The sequence below is a fragment of the Mustela lutreola genome, chromosome 7, assembly GCF_030435805.1.
Source record: "Mustela lutreola isolate mMusLut2 chromosome 7, mMusLut2.pri, whole genome shotgun sequence".
Lineage (NCBI taxonomy): Eukaryota > Metazoa > Chordata > Mammalia > Carnivora > Mustelidae > Mustela > Mustela lutreola.
In genome coordinates, this window is record NC_081296.1 from 49,685,860 (window position 1) to 49,698,145 (window position 12,286).

Sequence of the window (12,286 nt, forward strand, 5' to 3'; positions counted from 1 at the left end):
CGTGTGTGGGAGTTAGTCAAGGGATCCTTAATCCTTCTGCGTCAAGTATTGCCTGTGGAATAAAACTGTACTGGAATTACTCCACCATTTAAAAAAGTATGTAGGAAATAGTGAGGTTGATTGAAAATTTATTTTAGAGCATTTTTGTCTTAATCTTTTTTCTCCGAAGATACCAGAAGTACGGCTACTACTCTGTGTGTGTGTGTGTGTGTGTGTGTGTGTGTGTGTGTGGCAGGTGTGGGGCATTTGCAGGGGAGACTCTTTAAAACCTTTTGCCCTTAAAAGGAACCATTGACTTCTCTTAGCACTCAGCGCAGTGCCTGTCATCTGGGTGTGTAATAAAAGGGGCAGACGTGAGGGCTGCAGGAGCAGAGCCACATTCATGCCTCCCACCACTGCTTCGGGGCTGGGGGCCATCCCGTCACCCAGGGCGTGCAGGGAGAGGCACCTGAGGCCTGGAGGTGTGGCCTTTTCCTGCCCAAGTCCTCCAAGGCATGTGGAAATCACTAGGAATGACACTTGAGCACAGGCCCATGCCCCAGAAATGCAGGGCTGTCATTGGAGGGTTTATTTTGAGTCCTGGCCGGGACCTTGGTGGAAAGGAACTAGCTGTTAGATGCAGTGACTAACACCAGGATCTTACTTCTCACCACGAGGGTCAGCCCCCGTCCTTGGCTGAGGGGCCTTGTCTGCAGATTGTCTGGGGTAGACATCATAAAGCTACCTCTGGAATCTGTTCCCCGGTTGAGCTCTCCTCCCCCGTGGGTCCCATTGGGTGGAAACAGTGACTGTGCCTGTAAGTGAGCACTCTGAATTTGAGAAGGGTCCCATTTAGAGTCTCAGTGGGAAAGGGGCCAAATGAGATCATTTGGTTCCCTTGTTGGTTGCTGAAACCCTTTGTCCTCCTGAAATTGGCAGGCCTTTACTTTTCCTGAACTCTTAGCAATGGTTTCCCTGGAAGCTATTGTTTTGAATTCATCAGAAGAATGTTGGGCTTGTGATGCATGTGCGTGCACTTGCATGTGTGTGCACTCACTCGCATGTGCGCACGCGTACACACACACACACACACACACTCAAACTGGCAGGCATGTACACACACACACACACGCACACACGCACACACACACACACACACACACACAGGAAAGCCAGGCCTGTCTTGGATTCCAGAGATGGCAGGATCCCGTGGAATGTTTACTTCTAAAGAAAGTGACCTATTAAAGAGTTGGTTCTGTATTCTTACTTGGGCTTTTGCTTTTTTAAACCAGATTTGAGCAAGGAGAATAGACTTTTCAGAGGAGGTAGGGGATAGCAGCACTTCCTTTATTAGGCACATGCTATGCTGTGTCTACCCAGGGTATCCATCCAAGAGGTCTGAAAATGGTGACAATGTTGTGAATGTCACGGTGGCAATGATTGGCTATTATAACCAAAAGATAAACGTGACACCTTTGTCTTAAAAAAAAAAAAAAAAAAGAGGGCTCTTTTCTGAATTGCATGCGCTTCTTATTTGGCCAAGATGATATGGGTAAGTGTGTGCAAGGGGATAGGAATTAAGACTCGACTGCTCATGTCTCTAGATACCTCACCAATTTTTTGGTAAGCAGGTCACTTGACTACCCCCTGAATGAGCAGAATTCTCCCGAGGAAGGTCAAGTATTGATGAGGCACCCGAAGGAGAATACCGAAGCAACCTTGGCCTTTGTAGCCAGCTGAAGAGGGGGAGGTGTCAAGTGTTCCTCCAAACTTGCTGCAGCCTCCGGGCCTTCACTGCCTTCTTAGCTGATCAGGAAGACCGAGCTGGTTCCTGGTAACAGAATGTGCCGCAGGAATAGGCCGGCAGAGCCTTTAAGAGGAAAGACCACTGGGTTTGCAGAAACCCAACACTGGCTTTTCCCAGAGTGACAGGCAGCACCAGAGGTCAGCGTGGCCTCAGCCTCAGAGCACAGGACTGCCCCAGGGCGTGGACGTTTAAAAATGAAAATGTATTTATAGACGGTGCCCCTGGGGCCAGAATGTTCACTGTTCCTCTGTGGGCCCCACCCTTTGACAAACACAGACCTCATTCCACAGGCTTGCTGGTGTGTCTTAAATGGGGGCTGAGAGTCCTTGTCATTGACCTGACTCCTAACTCCTCTGTAAAAGAAAAAAAACATTGCTTTGTGACCTATCCATAGAAGAGTGTATAAAGTGTCTAGGTATCAGTGTGAACAGGAAAAGGTACGTCCATCAAGCCTAGAACCAGGTTAAGCCATCAGTGTTACAAATACAGAACAGAATTCCCCCTTGATCTCAGAAGTGACAAGTGTCTTAACTTTCTGTTGGGACCAATCCTGCCTTTCTTATTGTTAGTACCTATGTAGGCATTCCTAAATAACGTGTATTTTTGTTCCCTGATGTTCATTTCATTCTGGGTTTCGAAAAATCAGTGACCAAGTACAAACAGAGCTTTGGGAAGCTTCCTGCTGAAAGTGTTTGGCAAAGGATCCCAGAGGCGCCGAGAACTCTCATGCTGTTGTGAGCGTTGATAGCTGCGGGTCTGACTTTTTCCACCAGAAATGCTACCAGAAGCCAATTTTCTCAGTTGTCCGTGCTCTGGTGTATCACTTTGTAAATGGGGTTGTCATTCACACCCCCATTTACAAAGGGGTCATAGGAAGTTCAGAGAGAACTAGAATAGGGGACTCCTTATAACGTTTCAATCCAGCAGGGGTCCTTAGCCAGACGTACAGAGAGAAACTTCAGGTTGCTTTTGGACTCTTTGAAACCGCATGCATTCTATGCTTTTGGGTGAAAGTGTCCGTGATCCTTCCAGAGGACTTGGTGGACCCTCCTTCTCCATAAGGTTAAGAACTACGCAGCCGTCATGGTAGATTGTGGTTTTTTTTTTTTTTTTTTTAATGAATGCTGGAACTGTGGAAGACTTGTTGAAATACATTCAATCTGCTGGTGTGTCTGCGTTGACTTTGTACGCCTGAGCGTGCCTGAGTGTTGAAAGGGAAATGAGCAGTAAGTTATACTGCGGATTGTCCAGGGTGGAATTCTTGACCGTCCCACGGGTGGCCCAGCAGGCTTTACATGTTCTCTGAAGCCTGCATCTCCTTTTCTTGACCCAGAGTTAACTAACGAGAATGCCAGAGTGGGGAGGGTGGGGGTGGGTAGGGGCCGGATTGGGATGGTTGCTGTAGTTTCAAAAACAAATGACCTCACTGCCAAAGTTCTATTTGATGCAAGAGAAACCCTAACCTTGGCCTTATAAATGATGGACCTTTGTGGAAACACATCCAAATACCCATTTAGTGAGGGTAGGGGCACATGTGTCGCTGTAACGTTCACTGCCTAGAAACAAAATACAGCTATTGTTAGGACAAACTTCCTAGTCACTTCCTTGAGAGATGTGGTCGTTTAAATCTATAATGAGGGACATTCGCGTCTTCAGAGTAGGGAGTAATGATCCTAACTGTGACCTAAGTGTGACCTAACTTAACATGAGGTTACTTCCCGCTTTATTCCAGCAATGTGCGGCAATTGTTGAGTTCCTTAGCTGCGGGACCCCTGAGCTTCATGTTCTTTTTATGGAGGAGGTGACGGCAGGAAAGCAGAGTTCGGCGTGATGTGCCCAGGGATGCCTTGACTTGTCGGGCTCAGCTGGAACTAAAACCCCAGGGAAGGAGCTATTTCCATGATTATGGCTTAAATATATAATTGGATGAAGATTAGCTTAAAAACATAATGAGACTCCTTTCCTAGAGAATTAGCATTCTGAGCATCTATATCATTTGAACGAAATGACCGTTGACAACAGTCTTAGCTCACCCATTTTGAAATGCCCTGCTTAGTCTTAGAGCATTTCCTGGATGGTTTCTGGCCTCTTGGATCTGTAAACCCGATGTCTGGAAAAGGAGCTTTTGTTCTGGTTCTGTGTTCCTTATAGTTCATAAACTGAGATTTTTTTTTAGGTGTTAAGTTTTTTGTTTGTTTGTTTATAAGGTTTTTCAATTTCTCATACTCAAATGTGAACAATTTCCTTTTTCTTTTACATGTTGTTTTTGAAGAAAACCAGGAGTTTCACTTAGGCAGTTGAAGTCTTTGGGGATTGGGGGGGTGGGGGAGAATTTAGGGGAAGGATTAAGATTTGGAAATGCAGGATGCTCTGTCTTGTTTCATCGGTTAAGAGCCAGATGGAATAAGAGTAACATTTAGAAACTGAGTTTTATTAAGGAAAGTAATTTACAGGTAAATTTAAGCTTTATAGACTTGATTCTGTGATTCCATTCCTGGTGTTACCATTACTTGCTACTAATTTTGGGCAAAACGGCTCCTCTTGGTCATGATTTCTCTCCTCTGTAAAGATAGGATGGGTACAATGACCTCAAGGACACTAGGCAGCGGGGGCCCCATGTTGGATGGATCTGTCGAGGGGCTGCTCTGGGGCTGCCGGGGGTGGGGTGGTGCCCCTCCTGAGACTGAAGACAGATGGGTTGTCCCTCTGGGGGTACTGCACAGTGCCTAGAGAGAGACCACTAGCCTCAGGAGTGGTTTTCTGCCCACTTTCTCATGAGAACCCCACCGGTGTCCTTCAGTGTTGGGAACACATCGCATACCCACTAAGGTGGCCACCTGCCCTGACACATGTCTTTTGTCTCCTCTTCGCCAGCACGCTGCTGTAGGGTAACATCTGGGCTGGGTTCCTGGACCCTTGGCTGTCTTGCTGCCCACAAACTCCTGGCATCAGCTTGTTGAAAACAGTGAGTAACCTGCACGTTTCTACTTGGCATGCAACTATAGACCTGTGGAATTTGAGGGCTGGAGGGTTGTGGCCAGTAGTGCCACCGTCCTGCCAGCTCTCCCAGAGGGACTGCCTTTCTCACACCCAGCTCCAGGAGCCTTGGACATGGCAGCTGTGCCCACAGACGTGACCTTTCTGCCCCTAGCAGCCATAAAGGGCACGGGGCCTTCCAAATCTGCCTGCTTAGGGCTTCTCTGTTCTACCACCAGGGCCAAATACTGACTGTCCATCTTTACTAGCCCCCAGGAACAGCCTCTTCATGGGGCAAATGCAGGTGCTGTGCTTCTGCCTGCCCTCCTGTTAGCCTGCGTGTTCCTCCTCATCTATCCTGTCTTGTCCTCATGTTACCCTCCCTTTCAGAGACGCCTTCTCTGACTCCCTTAAAGACCCTCTTCCCCCCTCCCCCGACTCCTCCCCATATTCTGTCTCTTCACTTTTCTCTTACATCCTTGCCTGCATTTTGCTGTGCACTTAAAACAGGCTTGGTCTCTTGTTATCGGGTAGATGACCCGTTCATACTCAAATATTCTTCATGTGAATGAATGGATGTGCTATATGCCAGTGGCTAAGGTAGGCACAGTGTGGGCGGTCATGGAACTTCCAGGAAGGAAGAGAAAGACCAAGTAAAAACTACACTGTCACGGTCACAGCCCTAACTGGGTGGATGATTTTGTTCTGAGTGCTCTAAAGCAGGGTCAACTGGGGGATCTGATTAAAAAGCGGGTCCTGACTGGGTCGGTCTGGGTGGGGCCTGGGAATGTGCCTTTCTAACAAGTTCCCAGTGGTATCCGTGCTACCGTTGTGTGGATCGTGTTTGGAGAAGTAAGGTCTAAGGTTCTTGGAATATAGGACATTTGCCTTTGAGTGTGACCTTTGGGGATCTGCTCCAGGGGTGTGTGTGGGGGTGGGGTGGGGGGAGGTCTCAGAAGTCCTGCTGATCTCCCAAGGAGCCACCTGGACAGACCACTTGAGTAGTTAGCAGTTCCAACAGCCATTGAGGGAGTACTCACAGTGTACTAGGCGCTAGGCTAAGAGCCTGGCACACAGCCTTGTGTCTTAGCCCTCCCTCCAGCCTGTGAGGCGGGCACTCACCATTTCACCGAGGCTGGGATGAAGGAACTCGCCGCGTCACACAGCAGGTGCCTTTGGTGTCCGGCTTTCAGGCTGAGCTCTCCATCCTCTGGCCTTTACCACCTGAATCCCCACTAAAAATGGGATTTTTACTGCTGGTAGCAAGATGGAGTTACTGATTATTAATGTTTTCTCCCATCTTTGCCACTCTCGTGCTCCTTGAGGATATGGCCTTTCCCTGTGTGTCGGTTTTAAAGTGTTGCCTCTATAGGCAGTCCAGCCTCTTGAGTTAGGGGAGGAACTCCGTCAGTGTGGGGTGGGAATGGACAGAAAGAGCTGTATATTCAAGTAGGAGGCCCACTTTTCGTACTACCTCTGCTAGCCTCAGCTAGCCTCCGTGGGCCAGTTCTCCCAGGGGACTGATGGTTCCTGGTGATCCCCAGAGCCGGTGCCACAACCTAGTCATCCAGAGCTCATGGCTGGAGGCAGAAGGCGAGGGGTCAGGCTGACCATTTCCTGGCCCCTGTGCAGGATTGCTGTATCAAAGACATCATGGGGTGCCTGGGTGACTCAGTGGGTTGAGGCCTCTGCCTTCGGCTTGGGTCATGATCCTGGGGTCCTGGGATCGGGCCCTGCGTCGGGCTCTCTGCTCAGCAGGCAGCCTGCTTCCTCCTCTCTCTCTGCCTGCCTCTCTACCTACGTGTGATCTCTGTCTGTCAAATAAATGGATAAAATTTTAAAAAAGAAAAAAAAAAAAACAAAGACAATCATGAAGTAACCTTTCTCTGCTCAGGCTTGTTTTCTCTGTTCTGGGTCAGATTTGCAACTGTAGTGCGTTAGGTTTTCAAGGTTTTGATGAGGCTCCTCTGTTTGGCCTTCTATTTTCTGGGTTTGTTTCCTCAACAGCAAAAGGAGGGCAGGGACTTTGCCTGGCACAGAGATTTGTTGTATATATGATGCTCTTACCGTACGATGTACACAGCCCAGCTGCTCTTTGATGCCTGGCCGAGGTGTCCTTTTCCACCTGGTTCTGGCTCCATTCCCTCCAGCCAAGCTCTTTCCTTTTCTTTGAGGCCAGTTTCTTTGCAGAAATGAGTCCCTTGAGGACCGGGATTATGCTTCCTCCATCCTTGTATCCCGGGACCCAGCACTCAGCCTTGAGCCCCATAAATATGTGTTAAACGAACTCCACGAAGTCATTTCCTTCTTCCATTTGCTTATCTAAACTAACCTATCTGAAGAGCAAAGAATTAACGGGCACTGCTGATGGATCCCTGAGCAAACACTTAGTGGTAACTGTGGTCACACTAGTCTCTGGTAATTATAAGCCTTCGCAAGTAAACACGACGGTAGGCGTGTCCTTGGCTTTTGTGGACTTCAGAAGATCTCCTCTCTGGGGTCTGCAATTGTTTGTGATAATGGGAGAGAGCCAATGGAGCGGAAGATGTTGGATAAGTGTCTTAAAGAACATTCTTTGCTTCAACAGGTTGGTTTTTTTTTTTTTTTTTTAAGGTCTTTTTACTTGGTAAAGTTAAAATAGCAATTTACAATCTGTTATTTTAAGAAAAGGAAGGGAAAGATGACTAAAAAGGGACCTGCTGATCCTTCGTATTGATAGGCCTCATATTGACGACCCTGGCCAAGGACTGTAGCTTTCTGGGCCTGTGTTGAATGTCAGATTTGGGACTGGTATTCCTCTTTGTACCAGACTGTACTTTTTTTTTAAAATCACAATGTGACAAACGGACTTTTCCTCCCTTCAAATGTACTGTTAAACACTACTCTGGTACCTGCTGGACAAAATTCTGTCCATATCTGCCATTCAGAATGTCCCATCTGCAAAGCCAGCGTTGGTTACAGAGCTGTTGGGGTTGGGGTTGGGATTGGGCGTGGAGTGGTTTTGCCCACAGCAAACAGATTTTATTTTAGTACCAGTTTCTTACCTTGTCTGAAATTGGGGATTCACGGTGACATCAGATCCCAATTCTTGTTCTCATTTGGGACCCTCCGAGGCATGTTTCTTTTTACTAAAAAGGAAAGGCAGTGTTGCTGCTTAAAGGAATGAAGAATGGAATCTGCCAGCTTTTACTTCTCTCTCCTTGCAGACAGAGCCCTTACTGGCTCAAACATACCAAATGATATTGTTAAACCTCTTGGTTTTTTGAGGGAAGAAAAAATTTTTCAAGGTGGTATCAGGACTCCCCCTGAAGTCCTCATTGTGCCCTTTGTGAGGAAAGTGTTATTTGAATAAAATACAGTATAATGTTCCGCATAATACGTCACAAAATAAGTGTATCCTGGACATTAATTCCATGCTGATAAAAATGTATCCTGAATTTAACAACTGCATATTTCTTAATTATTAACATCTTTCCTTGTTAAAAAAAAAAAAAATTATATGTGACCTTTCACTTTCTGCTTGCTGGCCACGCTTTGTGCCCTCTGTCTCCCCATTTACCTACTTGATAATATTGCAATGAGTATTTTTTAAATAAATTAAAAAAATCTTTAAAAAATTGACCTTTGTAAGAGGTGATTTAATTTGTATTTGTAACAAGGGTGTGAAGGCCCTCAGTAACACAGAATGTTGATCTTAAATTTTTTGTCATTTTGAAAGTCAGATAAATACAAAAAGCCTTCCAAAATAGGGCCATGCCAGCTCTGGGAGTTCATAGGTCTTCAAACAAGGTCTCTAACCTGCTGGAGTTTACCAAGATGTCTCTGCTGGTTCTGCAGTTCAACCTTCAAGGACTTCTTATGGGGGCCCTCTGAGCTTGCCTGGTCCCCTCCGATGGCTCCTTCGCTCTGCCTCCCACCTGTCCTTGTTTATGCCCATTGGTGCGCAGCGTTGATAAATGCTTAGGAGTGACCACTTCTGTTGAAGCGTGTTTGAGAGGGAAGATACGGGTCAGCCTGGAGGTTGCTCCTTGCTTCCCATGGTGGCCCTGGCCTCTCTCCTGTGTCTAGTTTCTCCCCCTCTTTTCTGGCTCAGAGGGGAACTCCTCAACTGCCTGCCACGACCACGCTGAGCTGTGTCGAGGGTCTCCCAGGCACCCAGAAGAACTGACACTTGTCAGAAACAGATTTCTCTGGGGCAGAGTTGGTCAGCAGGCCTCTGTGGCAGATCTGCTCTTGAACGGGAGTGGATGCTGACAGGATGAGAAAAGGCTGAGAAAGTTCCCTGTGGGGTGAGTTTTGCTGATCTGCCCACCCTATAATAGGCTTTTCTCCTCTGTATGGCAGCCGGTGCCCTGTCTGGCCGATTCCTGCACTTAGAGCAGACCTCTTGGGGCCAGAACCACTTCCAGCGCAAGTCCTTGGTGTAGACATACTCTTGCCTTGAAAAAGTGATGTTCTCAGTCTCCAGATGGATCTCCTGGGTGGCTTGATGGTGGGCTTCGGTTTTGAGTAGATGCACTGAAGACTGTCAAAAGCCATTACATTCTTTGCTCCTGGATCTGCCTGGACCTCCTTCCCTGGGAACTGCTCTCCTTGGGGGGTACACACTGGGCAGCTGACAGTAGAACGAAGGAGTGGAAGCTCAAACATCCATCTTGACTACGGCCACAAGGCTTGGCACCAGCCCGACTCACGAGACTGCGTCGGTTTCAGAACAGTAGCTGTCTCTCCAGATGTTTGGTTCAATAAAAATATTTCCGCGATAAAAAATGCCCTCAGATGCCCTGCTGAGAGTGGAGGCGCTCAGCTCCGGAGCTCGGCTCTGCAGCCGGAGCACGTGGCTGCACCCATGAATTGCGTTTGGCAGCGTGATGGTGGGCCAGCTGCATGGCTCCCATGAGACGAAGGGGCAGTGGAATGGAGAAGATGTGAGGGAAAGTAATGAGGTGGGAGGCGGGAGGGCGGCTGACCTCTGTGCAGCTGCTGAATTTCCAGGGCCGGGCTGGGGCTTTGCTGTGGAGTGCACAGTACAGCTGCTGCTGCTTGGACCTGCAGTGGTGAGGATGACTCAGAAACCTGGAAGGAGGCCATGGTGATTTCACTACGGGATCAGAGGCCACGCTAAAGCCCTCTGGGGTGGGAGTGGTTGCTGGGGGTGGGGGTGGGGGCGTGCTGGGGGTTGTTGCTTTCTGATGAATTGGAGTAATCTGGATGCTAGTGCTCTGGGATCTGCCAATTACTGACTTGGGACGTACCCTATTTTTACTACTGAAAAAAGAACTCTGGTGGCAAAACATTGTACAAAACAATAGCAGATGATATCAAGGAAGTTCAGTCTGTTACGGAGGTCATTGGTTTTGTGAATTAATTCCCTTTAGAAATCCTGTTAAAGGGCCAGGTTTTGGCCCCGGGTGCAGATCCTTGGGGCACCCCCAGGGGCTTCTGGGAAGTCAAGAGGGGGGTCTCTAGCCTCCACTAATCCCATTTCTCAGAAAGGAGGAAAACTCACTCCTGTCCAGATGAGGGAATATGGTCTGTGTCAGTTTAAATTTGTGGTCCTCTGTGGCAGCAGCAGTATAAGTGACTTAAAACACCACTCATGTGTTCCCAGACTTCAAATCTATAGAAGTGTATGTCTCACTGGTCTAAGATGTGGGCAGGCTGTATTCCTCTGGGAGGCGTAGGGGAGAATCCATTCCTTTGCCTCTTCTAGCTTCTGGAGGCCACGTGCTTTCCTTGGCTAGTGACCCCGTTGCCCCATCTTCAAATGTAGCTTCCCGTTATCTGCCTCTGACCGCAGCCAAGAAGCCTTCTCTGCTTTTGAGGACCTCACTGATTCCACTGAGACCACCTGGATCATCTAGGAAAAATCTCACTAGCTCAAGGTCCTTCAGCCTATTTGTGAAGTCAGCTGTGCCTTGGGATGTAACATTGTGACAGGTCCTCTAGATGACAATGTAGACCTCTTAGGGGGGCCATTCCATCTACCCCAAGGATCTGCCACAGGGTCTAACCAATATGATGAATTCCTAGGCTTGACAGGGAGTTTAGTGGCTGGAGTAAGCTCAAGGATGCAGGTGTTCTGACTGCTCAGGACCCCTGCCTTGTCCTTGCTGCTGTTGGCTGCACTATGGGATGTCCTGCAGAGGTGGGGTGGTTCCCGTCACAGGCTGTACCCTGCATTATAGCCGTTTCATCCCTGGGTAAGAGGCTGTGGGCTGAGGAGAAAAAGAGCCATCCCTTCTAATGGGGAAGAAAGGGACAGAGGCACGAGATTGGGGGGTAAGTGACTGCAGTAGAGTTCTGCCTTGTTTGTGGAAGACTGTAAGGTGACTGTGATCCCTTTGCATTGATGGAGGTCTGTTGTCAAGGCTTGGTGTGCCAAGGCACAGACACAAGTGAGCTAGCTTCAGTGAAGTGGGTGGGCCTTGTGGCATTCAGTGTAGCTCCTTAACTGCAGCTGACCTTTATTGAGCATTTACTGTGTACCTGGGAGAGCACTGGGGACCATCTGATACATGCTTGCTTGTGCTTGCTCTTTGAGAAGCAGCGCTGGGATATTTCTGCATTGTCCTAGCCCCTGTATACTTATCAAAAGGAGATCAACTCTCTGCCTATACTTCCTGTGGAGACCTCGCACTTGAAGATCTCTCCGTCTTGCTCACCACCTCACAGCTTCCTGGTTCAGTCCTTATACCTCCATGTCTGATGCCTAGGAGATGCCTCTAAATGGCTGAGCTGGAGCCAGGTGTCCAGTTGGCCTGGAGGTGGAAGAGGGGCACAGTCACTTGGTTCTATGGGCAAGTCGATGGTGACAGATATAGACAGTATGGGGAGGAAGCCTTGCCTTAATTGACAGATGTTTCCGTGGAAACCCTTTGCAAAGTGCATTTATATCGTTTCAAAAGACTTGTTTTTTGAAATAACTTCAAACTGAGAGTAAAGCTGCAAGAATACACATGTGGCTTAAAGGTAAATGATCAATTACAAATCATTTGCCACATTTGCTTTATCATCTTCATCCCTTTTATTTTCTGGCCCATTTGAAAGTGACGTTGTACCACTTCACTTCTGAATACTTCATGTTTTCCCTATCAACACGAACCTTCCTTTCATAACCAGTTCAGTTTGTAAAAGGAGGACCTATATAACGTTGATCTTTTGTTACCTAATATACAGTTCGTATCTAAATGTCGCCACTTACCGCAATAATGTCCTTCACAGCAATTCTTTCCTTCAGCCTAGCATTCAACCCAGGGTTCTGCGGACTGTGTGCTGTTGTAATATCTCTGTAGTCTCTTGGTTGGGAGTATCTTCTCTGCCCCCCCCTTTCATGATAGTGACATTTTTCAAGAATATGGGCAGATTATTTTGTAGCAATTTAGGTTTGTGTAACTCTTCACTCTCATGATGACATGTATTTTTGTCAGGAAGCCTGCATGAATGATGCTTTGCCTCTTAGTACATCACATCGGGAGGCGCGTGATGTCCTTTTGTCCTGATCCTGGTCACGGTAGCTTGGCT

General features: G+C 47.8%; 1 protein-coding gene across 3 annotated transcripts in view; it reads left to right on the forward strand.

The window, feature by feature from the left end:
* TLN2 (talin 2) overlaps window positions 1-12,286 on the forward strand; it is a 424,752-nt gene that overhangs the window by 67,822 nt on the left and 344,644 nt on the right. For all 3 annotated transcript variants that reach the window (XR_009355411.1, XM_059180687.1, XM_059180690.1), the window contains exon 2: window positions 4,661-4,751. The gene's annotated coding sequence lies outside the window, so the exon portion shown is untranslated. The remainder of the gene's footprint in view (window positions 1-4,660; window positions 4,752-12,286) is intronic.